Below are 16,413 nucleotides of genomic sequence, written 5' to 3' on the forward strand. Positions count from 1 at the left end.
GGTAAAAATCATATTTATTCTCTATTTAAAGATTAACATTTGGGCTGAGCCCAGTGACTCACACCTGTAATCCCAGCACTTTGAGAGGCCAAGGCAGGAGAATCACTTGAGCCCAGGAGTTACAGGTCAGCCTAGACAAAGAAAAAACCCATCTCTACAAAAAACACAAATATTAGCCGGGCATGGTGACACACGCCTGTAGTCCCAGCTACTCAGGAGGCTGAGGTGGGAAGATTGCTTGAGCCAAGGAGGTTGAGGCTGCAGTGAGCCATGATCATGCCACTACACTCCAGCCTGAGCAACAGAGTGAGACCCTGTCTCAAAAAAAAAAAAAAAAAAAAAAAAAAAAAAAAAGCCAGGTGCAATGGCTCATGCCTATAATCCCAGCACTTTGGGAGGCCGAGGTGGGCAGATCACCTAAGGTCAGGGGTTCGAGACCAGCCTGGCCAACATGGTGAAACCCCGTCTCTACTAAAAATACAAAAACTAGAATATGTGGTGGCACAGACCTATAGTCCAGCTACTAGGGAGACTGAGATGGGAGGATCGCTTGAACCTGGGAGGCAGAGGTTGCAGTGAGCCAAGATCACCATTGCACTCCAGCCTGGGTGACAGAGTGAGACTCCGTCTAAAAAAAAAACACCAGAAAATTGACATTTGATTGAGTTATTTTAGATTGAAGACAAAGCAAAGACTCTATCTCTTATAGCCACATTTCCAAAAAATTTAAGATATTCACAGTCTGCCTGTCAAAATTGGACTTGTTTAAAAGTTATTTATTTAGTGATTGCTCAGTTAGGAAGTCATAAGAGCCAGTCAGCAGTCTGGAAGGTGTGAAAATATTTCCTGGATTGCTTGGTGTTAAATGGTTATGCTGACTACTTCAGGAGAGGACAGTGGTGAATGAGAAATCTGCATTTCCTCCACTGCACATTCTTTCACGTTTAAGACTGGCAAAGTTCCATTCAAGGGTTAAGCTCATCTATAGAAAATTAAGTCATTTCTTGCTAAACTGAGAAGAACAACAGTCACGTGATAATGCTGGGACTCTGACACAGTTGATCTGGGTAACGTTGCGTGGAGGATGTGATGTGCTGTCAGCTTTACAGACAAGCATATTGTGACCCAATTTGTTTGCCAGGCAGTTGTTCCAGAGAAGTAGTTTACTGATAGAAGAAAATTGACAGCAGAGTACTGATTGTACAATCAAAGCCAAGTGGCTGCTGAACCGAATAAAATGTTATATAAATCCTAAAGTCACCCTAGAAAAAAAAATTAAATAACAGGGAGGAAAAGGGATTCACTCAGCAATGAAACACAAGGTGATTCCTACCTTCCTATCTGCCTCTCCTGGTCCACCAGTGACCTAGTGTGCCAAACCCAATAAATCGGTCTCCATCCTGGCTCAAACCACTCCCCAGGAACAGAATCCTTTTGGCAGTCTCGGTAAAAGAAGTGAATAAGCTTTGGGTCGACATACATATCCTTTCGCTGTCATTGTTTTTTTTAACTCCTGGGAAACCTTAAAAGATACTGTCAGTTGTATTTTATACCCTTTTGTATAATCAGTGTGTAGTATAGAATGTTGATACTTTCCCCTAACATTATTTTCTCTAACACTGCAACAAATTAAGCCCAAGGCAGTTCTGTCTCATAGGCTTGTGACTGCATTGATCCTACTGCCCAAACAGATTTTTGAATTAAGGTTTATTTAAAAAATGACTATATATGGATGCTTGGAGGGGCTTCAGCTCCCTTAGGTTACTTATCTTTTTCCTTCTATTTTCAATGTCTAGAATAATCTTAATTTCAAAGAAAAATGACATGAAAGCAGGTCTCCAAAATGACATGAATTTGGTGGTCATTTGGAATAACTATAAAGCCTTGAACAATTGGGTCATTTCTCCTTTTGAGGGGCAAAGTATTAAATTAGGTGGGAATTCAAACTCTACATCAGGTGCAGTCTCAAAAAAAAAAGGATCTTGGAAATATGTTCTCTCATGATGTAGTCAGGGAAGGAAAGAAAATGGCTGGGTTCACTCAGAACTAGAATCTTCCTTTTTTTTTTTTTTTAAGATGGAGTTTCACTCTTGTCACCCAGGCTGGAGTGCAATGGCACGATCTCTGCTCACTGCAACCTCCACCTCCCGGGTTCAAGCAATTCCCCTGCCTCAGCCTCCCAGGTAGCTGGGACTACAGGCGTGCACCACTATGCCTGGCTAATTTTGTATTTTTATTAGAGATGGAGTTTCACCATGTTGGCCAGGCTGGTCTTGAACTGCTGATCTCAGGTAATCTGCCTGCCTTGGCATCCCAAAGTGCTGGGATCACAGGCGTGAGCGACAAAGCCCGGTCCCATTATTTTTTTTATTTTTTATGTATTTTTATTTTATTTTATTTTTTTACCAGGCTGGTGTGCAGTGGCTCAATCTTGGCTCACTGCAGACTCTCCCTATACGCCCAAGAGATCCTCCCACCTCAGTCTCCTGAATAGCTGGGACTACAAGTCCATGCTACCATGCCCAGCAAATTTCGGGTTTTGTTTTTGTTTTTCTTTTTGTTTGGTAGAGACAGGATCTAACTATTTTGCCCAGGCTATTCTTGAACTCCTGGGCTCAAGCAATCCTCCTGCCTCAGCCTCCCAAAGTATTGGGATTACAGGTGTGAGCCACTGTACCTGGCCTCCATTTTTATATGAAACCTTAATAAAGATTAAAGTTTGCTAAATTTTGTCTGAGGAAGTAGTGATGAATATGAAATGAGGACAACCATAAAACACTTAAAGCATAAAACCATATTCTGACGATGGCACCTGGAGAGCTGGAACTGCATTTTCTCCAATACATGTAGGCACAATGGCTTAGGTAGATTTGTGTGAAAAGTGTCAGCTTTCTACTTGGTTCTCCTCCTGGTAAATATTTCCACGTGACCACACCAGCTACTCAAGTGAATGTGTAGAACCAGGCACATGGTCTTCCTGGAAACATAGGAAGTTCAACCATTTCTAAATCAATATTTTTCTAGCCTTTTGTTCCAATACCTTCATGCTTTGTACATTTGAAAGACATCCTGTCACTTGGGTAAATTTTAATAAATCAGCCCATGATGTTTATAAAGGACAAAATATGTCACTCCCATCCCCTGCTTCCAACTTCACAAACAATACCTGAGACAGCAAGATTAAGTAATTTTCCAGAGGCCAAGCAGCCACGATAGAACAATGGGGACTGACTTTAGGCCATTCTGCTTCCTTTCAACCTGGAAGCGTGTCACGCAGATGTTTATCCTCCTACATACCCATGCTATTTAGACTGGTTTGAGGAAATGAAAAAGCACGGGACTTAGTTTTTTCCTCCCATGAATTTGGTTTGTATTAAATATTTAGAATCACATAAACATTTTTATTTCATGTTTGAGAATATTATTTATTTCTTGGTATTTGGCACCAATAATGAATACAGCACCCAACAATAACTGGACACTGCAATAATCCAAAGACATCCTAATTTAAGCAGCCATCATACAACCTTCCCAAGGTTGAAACACTTGAAGGTATAAGTGCTCATTTTCCTAGGTATGCAAGTTTCACCTGCCTTGCCAGCTGTCACAGGTGCACTGCTCACCTGACTTGCTTTGGCCGTGGAGAAAACACAGACCTGCTGCCACAGATCTGCCCCGGACTCTGAATCTCACAAATCCGAGACCGTGGACTCAGCCTGAGGAGGATCCCAGCTTGGGCTCTTCCAGTTGGTACCCTGTGCTTCCCCAGCTGTCCCACAGAACGTGGCCTTCCCGCCACAATGGTGTGGTCCTAGGAACACCCACCAGAGAATCCAAGGGAGGTAGATGTTTGCTGAAACGGATCCTTAGACCCACCCCTCCATCAGATTTCCTGAATTAAAATCTCTAGTGGTGGGTTTGGGATTGTAATGCCACCCACTTAGGAGAGTGTACATCAGAAGAAAGTAAAATGGTTGAATTCAAACTGGTTCACTAGTCCCTGGTTATAAACTGTCAGGCCCTTTAAAAGTGTAAGGGAAACTTATGAGCAAAATTCGAGTTTAGGTATGTATTAGTCCATTTTTTGTGTTGCTATAAATGAATACCTGAGATTAGGTAATTTATAAAGAAAAGAGGTTTAATGGATTCATAGTTCTGCAGACTGTACAGGAAGTGTGATGCCAGCATTTACTTCTGGTGAGGGCCTCAGGGAGCTTACAATCATGACTGAAGGCGAAGGGGGAAGCAGCGCATGGTGAGACAGGGAGCAAGAGGAGGTGGGGGAGATGCCACACACTTTTAAACAACCATATCTCACATAAACCCAGAGCGAGAACTCACTCATTACCAAGAGGATAGCACCAAGCCATTCATGAGGATCCACCTCCACAACCAAACACCTCCCATGAGGCCGCACCTCCAGCACCTGGGATCACATTTCAACATGAGATTTGGAGGGGACACACATCCAAACCATATCAAGGTGTTATGAGAAAATGACCGAAGGGTCTTTCCTAGGAGGAGAGTTGGTGGCTTTTTGGTACTGTGCTTCATAGCACTAATTTCCAGAGTTCAAAGATCTTTTCCAGTAACCTCCAGTTTCTACCCATGTTTCTAAATATTCCAGACTGCTATAAGTCTACCCTCTAGCAAAGTAGTGTATCAACATACATACCCTAAAACTTCATACATGTTCCATCCATCTTTTTTAATTTTTTATTTTTTGAGATAGAGTCCTGCTCTGTCTCCCAGGCTGGAGTGCAGTGGCACAATCTCGGCTCACTGCAACCTCCACCTCCCGGGTTCAAGCGATTCTCCTGCCTCAGCCTCCCGAGTAGCTGAGACGACAGATGTGCACCACCATGCCTGACTAATTTTTGTATTTTTAGTAGAGATGGGGTTTCATCCTGTTGGCCAGGCTGGTCTAGAACTCCTAGTCTCATGTGATCTGCCTGCCTCGGCCTCCCAAAGTGCTGGGATTACAGGCATGAGCAACCAAGCCTGGCCTCCACACATCTTGCCCATAGGTTGTCCTTTCCCCTGCAGGAACCTTAAAGAACAAAAAGCTATACAGCAGACATGCTGTGAATTTTGTGAGACCCAAGCAGAAAAGGAAATAGGAAGAAGCAACTCACATTATTTTCTGCTCGTTTTGAATTGCTTTATGCCACCCCAGATTTCTTTTCGGCCCTGGGGACATAACTTAGGACTGTCTTTATGGTTGCAAAATATGTTGGTTATGCCTATTCCAGATAAATTTATTTACTTACTTACTTATGTTTTGAGATGGAGTCTTGCTCTGCCGCCCAGGCTGGAGTGCAGGTGTGCGTTCTCGGCTCACTGCAACGTCCGCCTCCCAGGTTCAAGCAATTCTCCTGCCTTAGCCTCCTGAGTAGCTGGGATTACAGGCACCTGCCACCACACCCAGCTAATTTTTGTATTTTTAGCAGAGACAGGGTTTCACCATGTTGACCAGGCTGGTCTGAAACTCCTGACCTCAAGTATTCTGCCTGCCTTGGCCTCCCAAAATGCTGGGATTACAGGTGTGAGCCACCGCACCTCGCCCCTATTCCAGATTTATTAATGGCAATAACAGTTTTAAACCATCATTGCTACCGAGCATGAAGAAAAATGTTCACTGATGGATACCAGAGCACATTTCAAACCAGAGTGTCCTTTGATATAAACTTAGTAGTGCGTGTCTAAAGCAGATCATAAACTGAGAGCATTTCTAGAGATTAGGAAATATTTGTGGTCCCAAACCAGAAGCTGAGGTCCTTGAAACCACCACACTGTTGGCTCTCGAAGCAGGGAGGCACCCAGGTGACCCAAATCCAGCTCACAGGCACTAGATGATGATCAATTCACTCCTCTTTCTATTGCTTCTGGTTCTTCTGCACCTGTGATGAAATTTAAATTGGCTGCATCCACATCAAAGAAAATAAATTTCTTGATAGAATTTAAATGTTAAGTGTCCTGAAATGTGTTTACTTCTGGATCAGAAATGAGAATGTACTGAAACAGGAAGTCAGCTTCACAGCAGGAAGCAGACCTCAAAGAAATGTGACACATAGTCTTTTGAATGTGCTCCACTTGGGGACACAATGTTCCCCACAGCTTGCCCATCTCATCCATTCTAACTTTCCCATGGGACAAAAAGCATCATAACAAAGAATTAGAGGAGAGGAACAAATCAATCAAAATGGTAGTAATGCAGCAATTATACAAGAAAAAAAACAATGACCAAAAGAATACTGTGATGATAATTTACAAATACATTATTTAATCCAAAAATATCAACCCTTTAAGATCATGGCCAACTTAAGTTAAAACTGATAATTAGGGTGATGACATAATGTATCACTCATACCAGGACACTTCTGAAAGTAAAAGGTGGTGCCCTTAATAATTTTATCAGGACAGCCAACGTGAACCAGAACTGTCCCAGGCAATCTAGTACATATGGTCACCCAAGCGATAATTCACAAACAACACATCCTTCAAGAAAAGTGTGGGAATTCCAAGCATCTAGATACGCACTTGCTCAGTAAGAACTTTGCAACATTATTGGCAGTAAAATTCTGAGAACGTAGCCTCAGGATTATCTAGCAACCCACTAATTCTAGTGCACAGACACTCCTGACAGCTGTGGACTTTCTGTATCTCAGAGATTTAGGTCAACCTGACTTCAGTCCATTAGGATCCACATCTGGGACTGCCTCACCTCTAATTCAGTTCAAAATATTTAAAAATTTTGTATGACTTCTTTTTAACTCCAAGACTTCTTTTGTTGTTGTTTTGAGACCGAGTCTCATTCTGTTGCCCAGGCTGGCGTGCGGTGGTGCAATCATGGCTCACTGCAGCCTCAACCTCCCAAACTCAATGGATCCTCCACCTCAGCCTCCCAAGTAGCTGAGACTACAGGTATGCACCACCACACCTGGCTAATTTTTATGTTCTGGGGCTTTTTTGTTTTTTGTAGGGATGAGGTTTCTCCATGTAATCCAGGCTGTTCTCAAACTCCTGGTCTCAAGTGATCCACTCACCTCAGTCTCCCAAAGTGCTGGGATTACAGGCGTGAGCCACTGCACTCTGCCCAAAATTTCTTTAGTAACATTATTTGATTTCCAACATATAAGATGTTTAAGCTATTCTTCTGTTATTGATTTCCTTCATTCTTTATTTTTTAATTGACAACTACAAATTATATATATTTAGGGTATATGACATTATGTTTTGAAATATGTATACATTGTGGAACAGCTAAATCAAGCAAATTAACAGATGCATCACCTCACTGACTTGTTTCTTTGTGAGAACACTTCAAATCTACTCTCTTAGTGATTTTTAAATATACAATATATTGTTATTAACTATAGTCACCATGATGTACAATAAATCTCTTGGATTTACTCCTCTTGTGTAATTGAAATTTTGTGCCCTTTGGCCAACATCTCCTATATTAGTCCATTCTCACATTGCTGTAAGGAACTACCTGAGACTGTGTAATTTTTGAGAAAGGAGGTTTAATTGACTCACGCTTCCACAGGCTGTACAGGAAGCATGGCTGGGGAAGTCTCAGGAAACCTACAATCATGTTAGAAGGGTGAAGGGGAAGCAGGCACATCTTCACATGGTGGAGCAGGAGAGGAAGAGAGAAAGAGTAAGTGCTACACACTTTTAAACAACCAGATCTCAGGAGAACTCATTCACTATCATGAGAACAGCAAGGGGGATGTCCACCCTCATGATTTAATCACCTCCCACCAGGCCCCACTTCCAACACTAGGGATTACAATTCAACATGAGATTTGGGTGGGGATGAAGAGCCAAATCATAACATCTCCCCAATCCCCACTATCCCCAGTCTCTGGTCACCACCATTCTATTCTATTTCTATGAGTTTGACTTTTTTTTTGGCTGCATATATAAGTGAGATAATGTGGTATTTATCTTTCTGTGTTTGGCTTATTTCACTCAACATAAAATCCTCCAAGGTCATTCATGTTGTTCCAATGACAGAATTTCCTTATTTTTGAAGGCTGAATAATACTTCATCATGTATATGTACCATATTTTCTTTATCCATTCATCCATTGATGGACATAGGTTGGTCCCATATCTTGGCCATTGTGAATAGTGCTGTAATAAGCCTGAAGGCACATATGTCTCTTTAACATACTGATTTTATTTCTTTTGAATATATACCCAGAAGTGGGATTCATAGATAATATGGTAGTTCTATTTTTAATTTTTTGAGGGACCTTCATACTCCATACATAATGACTGTTTTCTGTTATTGATTTCTAATTTTTTTGACAATTATGGTCAGAGAACATAGTCTAGATGATATAATGATATTGTTCCTTTTGGAATTTATTGAGGAATTCTATGTGGCCTAGTGTGTGTGTACACATATATGTATATATCTATATATTTTATATATTTTAGTATTTAGTTTTTGCTCAATAAGAAAGCATCAGCTGGACACAGTGGTTCACACCTGTTATCTCAGCACTTTGGGAGGCCAAGGCAAGCAGATCATTTGAGGCTAGGAGTTCGAGACCAGCCTGGCCAACATGGTGAAAACCTGTCTCTACTAAAAATACAGAAATTAGCTGGGCGTGCTAGTGTATGTCTGTAATCCCAGCTACTTGGGAGGCTGAGGCAGGAGAATTTCTTGAACCAGGGAGGTGGAGGTTGCAGTGAGCCCAGATCGTACCACTGCACTCCAAGCTGGGTGACAGAGTGAGACCCTGTCTCAAAAAAAAAAAGAAAAGAAAAAGAAAGAAAGCATTTACCGCGCCCACTTTTTACATCCTCCTGGTGGCCATGTTGCCACTTCTGTGTCTGTAGGTGCTGGTGACCTGTATACCACCATCTTCATCAGTTTTCAAAAGATGTGGTGCAGGTTCCTGAATGTATAAATTGACTAGTGATATGAGGGGTCCTGGGGAGAGCACTCACCATGCTTCACCTAGCCTTGGGCTATCACACCTATCACATTGCTCTTCCTCCTCCTCACCCTGATCTCTCAGAGTCTGCCCTTTGCCAAGGTCCTTACCCATACCATTTGAGCTTTCCTGAGCATGCACCACAGGTAGCAGCCCCTCCAGCCAGTCAGCACCCCCTACCTTGGGGGCCACCTTCATCCCTGATGGGGCTTGTCCGTGCATAGCCTCCCCGAAAGAGGCAGCCCTCCCTGCAAGGAATTTGCTTACCAGCTGCAAAGTGAGTAAGATTGTCTTCATAGACTGTATCAAATGATAGTAACTAAATATCACACTTACTAGGTAACTTGTAGGTAGTTCTCAAACATGCTGAAGGGGATTTGTAGAGATATATAGGAAAAAAGCAAAGTGTAAAAACCAAGCTGTATTGTCCTATTCTCACTGTTACTCAACACAACACTTCTGATATCAGAGTCTCCAGCAGACACCAGCTTGATGTCCTCTTATTCAATTCAATTCAATTCAATTCAATTCAATTCAATCCAATTCCAACTCTTGTCTACCTGGAGATAGCATTAGATCCCACAAATTGAGGCCTCGGTTCCACAAGACTGCCCCCCACTTCAGATGCCAATGACAAATCCCAGGTTGTGACCTGTGGTTCTGACTGACCAGCTATAAATCAGGGTTTCCATGCTTCCCTCATCAGGTTTGATTACGTTAGAGCAGCTCACAGAACTCAGGAAAACACTTTGCTTACATTTACCCATTCATTACAAAGCATATTGAACAGCCAGATGAAGAGATACATAGGATGAGGTCTGGAAGTGTCCCAAGGGCCAGAGCTTCTGTCCCCGTGAGTTGGGGTATGCCACCCTCCCAGCAAGTGGATATATTTTTGTTCACCAACCTGGAAGCTCCTCAAACCTGGTCGTTCCAGATTTTCAGGCAGGCTTCATTATGTAGGTATGACTGATTCAACCACTGGCCATTGGTGATCTCCTAACCTTCAGCTCCTCTCCCTTTCTCAGGGTTGGGGCTGTGAGTTGGAACCCTCCGATCATACTTTTGGTTCCCCTGGCAACCAGCTCCCATCCTGTGATTAGGAACTTTCCCAAATCACCTTATTAACATAAACTCAGATGTAGTTGAAAGGAGCTTTGTGATATTATGAAATATACATTTGGTCTTCATCCCTTTTTCCTGGCTATAACTCCTAAAATCTTTGGAATCTCCAAAGTGCTGTCTTTTTGTATGCTAATGTTGACTGACAGCTTCAGGATGGGGCTGGTCAGGGGAAAGACGAAGGCATAATTAGAGGGTTGAGACTTTCAACCCCATCCCCAACCTCCAGGGAGAAGAAAGGAGTTGAAGGCCATGCTTGTCACTAATGGCCAATGTTTTAACCAATCATGCTTATGTAATGAAGCCTCCATAAAAACCCAAGAGGACAGGGTTCAGAGAGCTTCTGGATAGCTGAACACATGGAGGCTCCTGGATGGGGGGAGGGGAACAAGCAGGGAGGGCATGAAAACTCCACGCCCTCTCCCCCATACCTCACCCTATGAATCTCTTCATCGTATACTTTGTCATATTCTTTATAATAAACCAGTAAGCATAAGTGTTTCCCTGAGTTCTGCGAGCCACTCCAGCAAATTAATCGAACACAAAGAAGGGCCTAGGGAACTCCAATTTGAAGGCAGTTGGTCAGAAGTTCCAGAGGCTCAGACTTGGGACTGGTGTCTGAGGGGGAAACAGTCTGAAGCTATCTCCGAGTAGACAGTGTTGGAATTGAATTGAAGGACACCCAGCTGGTATCCGCTGCCGAATTGATTGCTTGCTCACTGGTGCAGAGAAATCCCCACATATTTTTAGGGTCACAGAAGTCTTTTGCGTTGATGTTGTGTGAGAGAGAGGGGAAGAAAACACTGTTGGAGTTTTTTCCAAAACAGCCTTGTTATGAATAACATGTCTGTTTTTGTTACCAGAAAGGGGTCCTGATCCTGACCCCAAGAGAGGGTTCTTGGACCTCACACAAGAAAGAATTCGAGGCAAGTCCATAAAGTGAAAGCAAGTTTTTTAAGAAAGTAAAGGAATAAAAGAATGGCTACTCCATAGGCAGAGCATTGAAATGGGCTGCCTAAGTATACATATACTTATTTCTTGATTATATGCTAAACAAGGGGTGGATTATTCATGAGTTTTCAGGAAAAGGGGTGGGCAATTCCTGGAATTGAGAGTTCCTCCCCTTGTAGACCATATGGAGGAACTTCCTGTCGTTGCCATGGCATTTGTAAAATGTCATGGCACTGGTGGGAGTGTCTTTTAGCACGCTAATGCATTATTTTTAGCATATAATGAGCAGTCAGGATGACCAAAGGTCACTTTCCTCATCCTCTTGGTTTTGGTGGGTTTTGGCCAGCCTCTTTATCGCAACCTGTTTTATCAGCAAGGCGTTTGTGACCTGTACTTGTGCCGACCTCCTATCTCACCCTGTGACTAAGAATGTCTAACTTCCTGGGGATGCAGCCCAGCAGGTCTCAGCCTTATTTTACCCAGCCCCTATTCAAGGTGGAGTTGCTCTTGTTCAGACGTCTCTGACATTTTCAATGAAAGTCTTTGAGTTTCTCTGTCAACTTAGCTGGTAGTTACCGTCCCCAACCCTGACTGACCAAAAAGCATCAGGAAGGAATCCACCTGTATGGATGGTCTACAAGGGTTGGATTGTGGGCTTCAATTGCATAATCACAATGTGAAAGTCTAAGAGATTTTAGTGCTTACAGACCCAGGAAGGAACATGGCACTCCTGGAGGCCACACGGAAGAAAGCCTTAGGGAGCATAGACAGGAAGAGAGAAGAGAAAACAAAGTGGTGGCAACCAGCAATGTATATAAGGGAATAGGGTGTGGGTCACTTTAACTTGACAGACAAATAAATGTCTGAATGGTCCCTTTAAAGGAAGAGGAGGGATCATGGGGAGCCCAGTCTGCTAGGCAGGAGAGATGCCTCTATGTTCTTATCTCTGGCCACCAGCTTGAGGCATTTGGACATGATATAAAACTGGAAACTGCATCACAGGTGACTGAGCCCTGTCTCGGGCACAAGAAAGCCAAACTACATTCGAAATGGATGCGGAGGCAACATAGAATTATAAGCATTCACTACAACATCGTTGACCTTTATCACTCTGGAGGTGTTCTGGAGCTGTTTCAAGAACCAAGAACCAAAGGCTAAATATTTTAATTAAAGATACTCCTATTTCTCTAATCATTTAAGAAATTACAAGGATTATGGGTGCTGGGAGCCAGGTACCATGGACAAAACCTATACATATATTTCATATCTCAGGGATCATGATATACCATCCCAAAATATACTACTTTGGCATAAAAACTATTTTGAGCTAAAAGCATTTGAGCTGCTGAAATCCCTGATCTCCCTAAGAGCATCTCAAAAGAACTCAATCTCAAATCTCCTCCCCTGGGAGCAATTTTAATCTTTTCTGAGATAAGAAGTCCAGACAGAGGCATGATTAGAGGATTGGGACACTTTCACAAGACTATTGTATCTCCCATCTATTCTCCCAAGAGCCCACTTATCTTTCCAAAAAGTCATTTGTTTTTCCCCAAGTGCCCTTTCTCCCCTTCCCTTTTCTCTACTAAGATAGGTATATATAAGCCCCCACATCTAACCACTTATATGAGCTTTTTACTTTTTTCTATAAGGCCCTCTGTGCACATAAAATTAACATCAGTAAAATCGATATATGTTTTCTCCTGCTAATCTGTCTTTTGTCAGTTTAACTCACAGGCCCCAGCCACTAAACTTAAGAGAATAGAGGAACAGTTTCTTCTTTTTTACAATACTAAGTTTGTGGAAATGTGAACCATTTGTGCCATTCACCTTTTAGAACAACGAGAAGAATTTTGCATTTTCTTTGACTCATACATTTTATGAAAATTTCCAAAAACATAAGAAATAAAAAAGAATTTTGTATTCTTAGGCCAGATCTGGCCAAGCCAAAGAACCTTGATATTCTTGATATTTCCAGAAGTCCTGAAAGAAGAAATATACCAGTGAAGACGATGCTCCCAAACCCAATGACTTTTGTAAGCTGGAAGGCAAATTTTTCAAGTTTGAGAGCATGGATTCTGGAGCCCAAGTCTCTGGATTCAATTTTTTTTTTTTTTCTGTGACTTACTAATAGTGAGGTTTGACAAAGTTTCCTAAGTTTTTAAGCATTAGTCACATCACCTGCAATGAGAATAATGACTTAAAATTCTGCAGGCTTGTTGGGATAATTGAATGAGATAATAAACACAGTAGAGCACAGTGATGCAGTAACAGTGTTGTTATGTGCCCAGGGCAGCTGCTGCTGGTAGCATCACTGGAAGAGGGCCAGAACTTCACTTACAATGAATATTATACACATACACATTCCCTCTTTAGGGGGATTTCTTACTTGGTTAAGGATCACTTGTGTTGGAGATGAGCACCTCATAATTGAATGGAATTAACAACAAACCTGCAGTTTCTTCTAATGATTGACAAATTATATGAACATTATGTTATTCATACAAATGGTAACAAGAACTTGTTACAAAGCCTTGTTTATACAACCCCACCTTCAAGGCACAAAAAAATCTGGTCAAAAAAAAAGTCCAGACACAAATTTGTATTAACATTTTACAGATGAAGAAGATAAATTCCAAAAAGCTAAATGACTTTCCCAAGGGACTAAACTGTAGGGGAACACACTTAAATCCAGGTGTTCTGATTCAAAATCCCAGCACCTTCCTACTATATACCTCATGAATGTCCTAAATACAGTGTAATCCTTTGAGGAACCTTATAACTAGTAGAAGAAAATATTAATTCCAAAGACTCCCGAAATTAAAATAATTGTAGATTACATGTTATATTCCATTAACCAGCAAACATCACAAACAAGCTATTACATAGACATTATTGGCACAATACTTCTTTAAATAACTCAGTTTGCTTTTTTTGTTAAGTATATCATAGCTCAAGAATTTAAATTTTGCCTTAGGTTATGCAAAGCCTGCTCTGGGAACTTTGAAATAAGATTGATTTTTATCTTGTTTGGAATGACTTGCCTTTGCTTAAGGGCAAAGCTTTGGACTCAACAGCCTTTCAAAATCAGTTTTTATTCTATGATTCTATGACTTTTAATGACACCTAAAATTGAAATTAGTTGTAAGGCCAGCATTTGTGATTACAATTTTGCCACTAATAACTTGCATCAGTATGAAGAGCTTTAATCAACATGTTGTAAAACAAAAATAAAATTCTGAGACAGCCCCAACCAACTGAATGGGCTCCTCCTGTCAGCTGAGGGCATTCTCTATTTTTTTTTTTTTTTTTTTTTTTGAGATGGAGTCTCGCTCTGCCGCCCAAGCTGGAGTGCAGTGGTGCAATCTCGGCTTATTGCAACCTCTACCTCCCAGGTTCAAGCAATTCTCTGCATCAGCCTCCCGAGTAGCTGGGATTACAGGCGCCTGCCACCACACTGGGCTAAATTTTGCATTTTCAGTAGAGACGGGGTTTCACCATCTTGGCCAGGCTGGTCTTGAACTCCTGACCTCATGATCCACCCGCCTCGGCCTCCAAAGTGCTGGGATTACAAGCATGAGCCACCATGCCTGACCTGCTAAGGGCATTCTAAAGTAAACCCCGGGCCCAGTGCTATTAAAAAGAAACAATAATAATCTCAATTATCCCACATTCTGAGCTCAGAAGTCGGTCTGGGCTGGGTGTGGTGGCTCATGCCTTTAATACCAGCACTTTGGGAGGACAAGACAGGTGGATCACCTGAGGTCAGGTGTTCGAGACCAGCCTGGCCAACATAATTATACCCTGTCTCTACTAAAAATACAAAAGTTAGCCAGGTATGATGGCAGGCACCTGTAATCTCAGCTACTTGGGAGGCTGAGGCAGGAGAATCACTTGAACCCAGGAGGCGGAGGTTGCAGTGAGCTGAGATCATGCCACTGCACTCCAGCCTGAGCAACAAGAGCAAAACTCCATCTCGAAAATAAAAAATAAAAAGTAAACCCGAAACGTAGTTCATGCCATGACGTGAGTGAGTTGTCCGACATGCCTCATTATGCCCTCCTCCCACTGGAATTCAGGCACAGCTGACCAGTATTAATATTAAAATAGACCTTAACACTGACAAAACAGAGTCTTTGTAGCAATAAGATATCAACATGACAGATAGGCTCTGAAAGAAATCAAAGTATTTTACCCCAAAATATATTTCTTTGACATATTTTGAAATGGTCCTGCAAAGCTGTCTCTTGTGGAGAATATCCACTTTCTGAAGAGAATCCTTTTCCCTTTCTAGGTCTTTTTCCTAATCCAGGACAAAATTAACTAAGAGTCTGGTACCTTTTTAAGCCTGAAAAGAAATAGCTACAATCTATTCTCTCTGAAGCCTGCTACCTAGAAGCTTCATCTACATAATAAGAACCTTGGTCTTCACAGCCCCTTATCTCAACCCAGACACTCCCTTCTATTGATTCCAGGTCTTTAATCAAAAAATCTTTAAATCCACCTGTGACCTAGAAGCCCCCACTTCAAGTTGTCCCACCTCTCTGGACTGAACCAATGTACATCCTACCTGTATTGATTGATGTCTTATGTCTCCCTAAAATGTATAAAACCAAGCTGTAGGCCGGGTGTGGTGGCTCACGCCTGTAATCCCAACACTTTGGGAGGCTGAGGCAGGCAGATCACCTGAGGTCAGGAGTTCGAGACCAGCCTGGCCAACATGGCGGAACACTGTCTCTATTAAAAATACAAAAATTAGCCAGGTATGGTGATGAGTGCCTGTAATCCCAGCTACTTGAGAGGCTGAGGCAGGAGAATTGTTTGAACCCAGGAGGTGGAGTTTGCAGTGAGCTTAGATTGTGCCACTTCACTCCAGCCTGGGTGGCAGAGCGAGACTCCATCTCAAAAAACAAACAAAAAAAAACAAGCTGTAGCCCAACCACCTTGGGCACATGTTCTCAGGGTCTCCTGGGATTGTGTCGCAGGCCATTGGTCACTCATATTTGGCCCAGAATAAATCTTTTCAAATATTTTGCAGTGTTTGACTCTTTGTTGACAAGGTAAGGCTGCTATTAAGGGGGAAAAAAATTTATCGCAAAGTTAACTGATAAAAATTAATTGATGTCCACATGGTATTTTGAAATAACTGCTTTTCTGGATTTTAGGAAAATGTAAATCAATAATGTATTACTGCTATTGAATTTCTCAAATGCCTCTGGTCCTAACACATAAGAGTCAAACTTCCAGAATCTATTTGAAACACCCAAGGCATTTTGTTTTGAGCTTTAACTTTTTTTTTTTTTTTTTTTAGACAGAGTTTCGCTCTTGTTGTCCGGGCTGGAATGCAATGGCATGATCTCAGCTCACCGCAACCTCCGCCCCGCCTCCC

Source organism: Pan paniscus, chromosome 4 (assembly GCF_029289425.2).
Source record: "Pan paniscus chromosome 4, NHGRI_mPanPan1-v2.0_pri, whole genome shotgun sequence".
Classification (NCBI taxonomy): Eukaryota; Metazoa; Chordata; class Mammalia; order Primates; family Hominidae; genus Pan; species Pan paniscus.